We start from the raw sequence: 7,469 nt of genomic DNA on the forward strand, positions 1-7,469 counted from the left end.
CCAGGCTTCAAGCCAGGCCGGTCTAAATAACTTAGTACTTTTAGTACTTTTAAAAAGGCCTATAGCCTCCAATTGACTACATGACAGGTCAGGCCTGTTAAGAGCAAAGCCTAGCCTGGCCTCCACCCCTAACGCTTTTACCAGGCTTCAAGCCAGGCCGGTCTAAATAACAGGCCAGACTTAGTACTTTTAAAAAGGCCTATAGCCTCCAATTGACTACATGACAGGTCAGGCCTGTTAAGAGCAAAGCCTAGCCTGGCCTAGTCTGTTTCCACCCCTAAGTGAAGCATAGTCAGTCCATTCTCCATGCTCTACTAAGGATGAACTGCTTTGATACCAAATTGTAACGACCCAACTTCTAGCCTGTCATGACCAAGGCTAGCAGCCAAGCGCTACTATTTAGCTGACTTTAGATACTTTATACCATATATTAAGTGTATACATATGAACCTGTAGCGCTAGTCAGGAATTGTGTATCTAGTCTCGCATATTGGAATAAGTGTAAATTAAGCAGTTAATACAAGAAACGGAAAAGCATAGCATAGCATACTCATATCATACATGAAACTTCCGGAGGCTTAATTTCATCACAAAACACAAGTTCATACTTATTTACTTACTATATTATGTACATACTCTATCAATTATGCTTACAGGCCCCGCCTCACAAGAGGCATCCTAGACTGGGACTCGTTCTACATTATTAAATAAATAAAAGAGCTAACCCTCTAAAAAGACTATTCAAGAGCGAGGGTAAGGACCACTATTATTAAGACTACTACCATTATTACTACTGCTGCTGCTGATACTAGATCTCCAGAAACTGCTATTCCAATATGCGCAACTAGATACACGATTCTCGACTAGCGCTACAGACTCATATGTATACACTTAATATATGGTCTAAAGTATCTAAAGTCAGCTAAATAGTAGCGCCTGGCTGCTAGCCTTGGTCATGATAGGCTAGAAGTTGGGTCGTTACAATCAACTCGATCTCTGTTTATTTTTTAGAATGACAACGTGACTCTTCAAGATAAAAATGATCCACTTTGATTTCTATCCTCTACATTCGTGACACAATGCGGTCTTTGTGGGTGTTTTTCCGTCAACTCTGAACAGAAAGCGCTGACATATCAGGTTCAAAAATGGATAGGGGTCTAATTGTCTCTAAATTTAAATTGGTTAGGAGTTTATTTGTCCTTATTCTTTAAACAATATATTTTTAAATTAATTCTTATTCATTATATTAATATTTTTTTAATAAATTATTGCATATATGATATAATAAGTATAAATTAATTAATAAATTATTTATTGTCATAAAATTACAGATAGATAAAAATTTATCAATATAAGAATAATGTAGATTAATTAAAATTTTGCGTATATTAAAATTCAATTAAATTTACATATATTTTACTCAAAATATACGTAAAATTTTAATTGATTTTGAGTAAAATATATGTAAATTTAAGGGCAAGTTACCAAAATAAATTATTTTCTTTTCAATTTTATCGGATTACAACTTTTAAAGATTGTATACGCAAATGCAACTTTCACATTATTATAGAAACCATTAGAGGGGACCACTGGTTACGTTCAAACACAATAAAGAAGAAACCACGACATCCCTCCAGCAGTTTCTTCACGAAGTCTAACAATGCATAAACTACGAGAGGAGTATAGCAGTTTATACTTTTAGAGCATGCCTGTCTTTCATCTCCGATGCAACCTTCCTTATGGATCCAAGATTCATCAATAAAATGCTGAGCTATTGTTGAGGAGATTTGAGTGATATTTTCATGTCTTCTATTTATATAACAAAGCAAGACAATGTTGGCCAAGGTGATTCACTACAAGAAAACAACTCTATTGCCACGCTTTTTAAGCTACTACCACGCTTTTGAAAGGGTAACATCTGAAAGGGTGGTGGTTGCTCTATCGCCACGCTTTTGGTGACCTATCGCCACGCTTTATTTTTTGCCACGCTTTTGTGGATTATCACGTTTAAAAGCGTGGCCATATGTGTGAGATACGGCCACGCTTTAAAAGCGTGGCCATAGCTAGAGATACGGCCACGCTTTAAAAGCGTGGCGATAGCCTTATCAAATTTAATAAAAACATTTTTTTTCTGATTTTTCCTTCATCACTGCACAATATAAATTTGTAGTCCTTTTTTTATTACCAAACCTATAAATATAATGCAATTTTTATTACAAGACAAATCAAATAGTAATTAGTGACATATATAACTTTTACTATAATTATTTTATACATTAATACTCAAATACATAATATATCTCGAGTTCAAAATTCTTATTTCTCAACCAGAGTATAATAGCAATAATCAAATGGCAAAAGCATCATCTCCATATATATGTCCCACGGAGAAAGAAAACACTAGGACACTCTTTTTATATGGATAAAAGAATGGAAGGAATTTAAGAGTTTAAAATTACAAGTCACATTATATATAATAAATTCTATGCTTGTCCTCTACCAATTAACAAAAATGAAATTCTTTAAATAGTCCAAAATATCGTCACCCGATTCACGATTAATTTCCACAATTAAATAACCAAAGACTCCAGAAATAACCAAGAAGCGGCATCTATATATAATCTGCAAATTAAAAGTTTCATCACTAATAAATTAGAAAGCAATTATGCTAAGTCAAATAAAGATCATGAAAACTAACTTTGTTGATTATATTACCTTCTCAACGCGGAACTCTAGATCATCTTGCTCTTCTTGTTCTAACTGGTTGTTATTGACATCAACACATGGCGAGGGTCCCGTGTTGGTGTAAGTGGGAATGAATTTGAGGCGTTGATGAGGAAGACTTTGGTGGCATCGAAAGACAGAGAGGGTTAGGGTTGTGGTGGTGCCATTAGAGGTGAAATTGAAAGGAAAAGTAGTGCAGTTGGGTTAAGCAAAATATTGAAAGCAATCTTATATTTTGAAAAGGTTAAGCAAAACAAAATAAAAGTCAAAGTGAGCAGGTGGGTTAAGCAAAACAAAAAAAGAAAAGAAAAGAAAGGTTGTGCAGACCAAAAGAAAGGAACATTCACAAGTAGACATTTAAAATGCAGCACTATAATTAAATTTGTTAAGGCATATCAAATGAAAAGATCTTCTATGATTGTTAGGGGTTCGGCATTTCCGAGAGACTTATCGGGTACATTAACCACCAATTGTCCACATGCACCACTTATGTCCTGACCCATCTGCTTCCGAATTTTTGTTTGGATATTATACATACCTCTAAGAATTTTATGAAATGCCCAAACTTTCTGCTCAGTAGTTGGTTTGAATTGACTCAACATACCAATAGAGTTGAAAGGTATTAAGTTCACCACCTGCGAGATAGTTGAGACAATATGCACACTTTTATTACATAACTGGGAATGTCGATCAAGTTTAAAAACAAACAGATGCAAGGTGCAAAACAATTAGCATACATTAAGATATGAAACTAGGTACCGATTGGTAGGCATGCTGCTCTTCATTATTGACCCCATCAAGAATTATGTAATCGATCAATATCTTCTGCTGATTGTTAAGGATGAAACACGGAAGTTTCAAAACCACTGGAATTGTTCACACCTGAAGGGCCAAAAATACAGACTACATAAGAAATCACATGAATAGTGTGATTACCCGTTTCTTTGACATTCTTGCAGTGAAGCCATCAGTTTTTGCAAAGAAAAAGCACGAGCAACAGGCATTATCTGGCATCTGAATCAAGTGTCGCCATTAATCTCTTCCTTTCTCTGGCGGAGGGAGCACCGGCAGAGGGGTTGTGAGAGAGGTTGACTAACGAGTGTTATTGGAAGCGAGAGTGAGAGCGCCAGCGAAGAACGGCCACTACTATCCTGCGTGAGAAGGATGGAGGAGGAGGAGAAGAGCGCGGTAGCTGGGACTCGTGAAGGCGCCATGAAAGCGACAACGAACCCACCACCACTGCTGTCGTCCTGCGTGTCAGCGTGAGAAGGATGGAAGAGGAGTACATTAGGGTTAGGGACAGACGGGGGTGCCACTGCTGCGTGAATAAGGGTTAGGGGAATGGGAATCAGGGTTTTGTTAGAAACAAAAAGTTAAAGTTTTTTTTTGGAACTTTTTGGCCACGCTTTTGAAGCGTGCCAAAAAAGTTATAAGAAACGGCCACGCTTTTAAAACATCACTATAACAAAATCCTATCACCACACTTTTAAAGCGTGCCTGTTTCTCTCTATGGCCACGTTTTTTAAGCGTGGCAAAAAAAGCGTGGCCAAATCTCGAACCAATTGTCACCCTCATAAAAGCGTGGCCATAGATCCTTTTTGCCACGCTTTTTAAGCGTAGCAAAAAAATTGTGGCCAAATCTCTATTCAATCGCCACCCTCAACAAAGTGTCACCATTGACCACTTTAAGCTACACTTTTAAAGCGTGGCAAGAAAAAAACGTGACCATAGATCTTTTTCTTGTAGTGTGAAGCTTGATATGAAAGTAAAGAAGTCATAAAAGTTCATCCCTATTTCAAATAATAATAACACCACCACCACTATTAATAATAAACTATGTGTCCCTTATCCATAATTGAATTATCAGAAATTTCTTTTTCAATGAAATAAATCAATCTTTGAATGATAAATGATTATGCCATTAATACCTATGTTAGCAGCAAGATTGCATTTTTTTTTCACAAATTTTGAAAATTAAAAAAATTGGGAAAAAAAAAACCTAAAAAGAAATCATATTGATCGTTGAATATGCTTCAAATCTGTCAGAAGCTAGCTATATCACTGTCTCTACCATCTAATGCAATAATTAACATCTTTTTACACAGGGGAATAAATAATATGAGATAAGTGATGCCAACAGAAGCATTACTTTATTTGGTCCATAAAAAATTCCAACTTTAAAGGGATTGTAGGAAACGATTTCAGAAGCAAGAGGGTATAAGTGTATAACATCGATAAACATAAGAAGTTAGGGCATACCAAATTATGGTACCATCTACTGGGAACAAATACAATTTCACCTGCTTCTTGCATGCATTCTTACCAGATAGCCTGCATACATGGACAAATTGCTGAAAGCTAATGCAGAAGTTTCTCGGAACGAATAGAATTTACGACAAGATGGAGAGTTAAAATTATAATCAAGCATAAACCGCTATACCTTTTTTGCGGTTTATGTATTGTTGGACTTCGTGAAGAAATCGTTGGAGAAGTGTCGCGATTTTTTTATTGTGTTTAAACGTAAACCGCTATATCCCTCTAACGGTTAGCGATTCACATGTATTCCTAATCCATTGGTCCTCAGTCGCGGTTTTTATAATAATGTGAAAGTTGCATTTATTTGTCTATACAATTTTTAAATGTTGTATTCTGGTAAAATTGAAATGCAAATGATTTATTTTTGTAACTTGTCCTAAATTTAATTGAACTTAGAGAATAAGGATAAATAAATCTCTAATTAATTTGAATTTAGAGATAATTAGACTCCTATCCATTTCTGAACCTGACATGTCAGCATTTTTCGTTTAGAGTTAATGAAAAAATACCTGTAAGACTATATTGAGTCACAGAAATAAAAGACAGAAAATAAAGTAAATCGTTTAATTTTTATCTTGAGGAGTCACTCATTTTAAAAAATAGACAAAAATTGAATTAGTAGTTCACTCAAATATATATTATCGTGTCGAGATAGTATCTGAAATTACGATATTGGGCCTACAATAGAAGAAAGTACATGTAAAACATTCCAATTCTTAACTCAGCAGGATTTTTAACAGAATGTAGTGTAAATTGAATTAAATATACATGAAGTGTGGAGATATTTATAGAGTTCATGAATGACTTAGTCATTGTAGCATAAATCTCTTGACTGATAATAGATTGGTATTGTTGAGTTCATTTTACAAATTCAGATATGAACAATTATAATTATTATTACTAACGATTTTATTTGTAATGAAATATCTTTTCAACTGTTTTTCTATTGTTTATAAAGAAATCATTTTTAAATATTTATTCAAATAATTTAAATCTAATGTCAATTTTGTTTTTAATGTTCAAAGAGAAGAATGCCTTGATATTAATAATAAACAATATAATGCGCTGAATAAATAAACCGGTTATTTTAAATTAGATTAAATTATTGGTAAAAAAATATAGAATGGGTTATTTTAAATTATCTTTAGTTTTAATTCCCTTTTTGTCTTATTTTTTTTTTTTCAGAATTTGGTAAAATATGAAAGGTATGTACATCTCTAGATTTATTGTACACATGTAATATCCTTAGTGATCCACACATTTGAATTCAAGCTTTTAATTTTTTTTAAAATACCATATATATATGTGTGTGTGTGTGTGTGTGTGATTTTATAAAAAGTGTTGGAATCATTAATTAATAGACTTTGATTTATTTTTTATGTTATTTTAAATTCCGTAAATTTTATCAAAAGATACTTTTTTTTAAATGTTGTTGGATAATAGAAACAATATAGTTTCTCCAGCTTTATCCACTCATACTTTTAAGATATTTTTAACTTATGAATTATGATCATATCAATCATAGCCAGGTCATATGACACTATGAGTTCTTTTTTTTTTTGAATTTTTATTTCTTATTAAATTTTATTAAAAAAATAAAAATAGAAAATAAAAACAAAAAATACTTTATTTTTTTACATATTATTGGCGAAAGGAATTTATATTATTTTTTTTTAGCTTAAAACAGATCTTATGTGGGGCCTTTTCATTATTCAATACTTTTAGAATTATTATATCATTATATTATTAATCACTTTTCTTAATTATAAAACTAGAATTTTATTTATATGATTTACAATACATTCTATGTGGTTGCCTTATGATTGGATGTATCTCTTTGTTTATGAAACATATACAAATAAATTGGAAAGTAAATTAATAAGGTATGAAATTAAAAGCTTATAATATTAATTTTTCACCTGTTTAATATGTAAAAAACAAAATGAACCACATTCCCGAATTTGAAAGAACTTGTTTCTCTTTGTAAAATATTTTTTTTAGATGTTTGGAATCAAAAAAAAAGAAAAGAAAAGAAAAAAGGAGTTGGTAGAGCAAAAGAAAGGGAAAAAAAAATGAAGCAAATGGCATTGAAGTGAAGCAAAGCAGAAAGAAAATTAAACCTTAACATAAAATTCAGCATAAGATATATTAATTAGAAGCCTTTAATGTGATATCATATGATCATATCATATGGTTTGAGAAATAAATGAAATAAATGTTGCTTTTAGATGAAAACAATGCAATGCCCCCACAATGAAGAAATCACTTTAGTTGACTTTGTTGCTCAATTTATTTATTGATGATGGCAAGAACTTGAAGGGAAAGCTTGATATTATTGATGTGAAACTTTTCACTTTGGGGTAGAAATTTTTTTCAAGTTTTTCACTTTTTTTTTTTTTTGGTTATTTTCCCTTTATTTCATTAAAATA

The sequence above is a fragment of the Arachis ipaensis genome, chromosome B02 (assembly GCF_000816755.2).
Source record: "Arachis ipaensis cultivar K30076 chromosome B02, Araip1.1, whole genome shotgun sequence".
In the NCBI taxonomy this organism is placed as follows: Eukaryota; Viridiplantae; Streptophyta; class Magnoliopsida; order Fabales; family Fabaceae; genus Arachis; species Arachis ipaensis.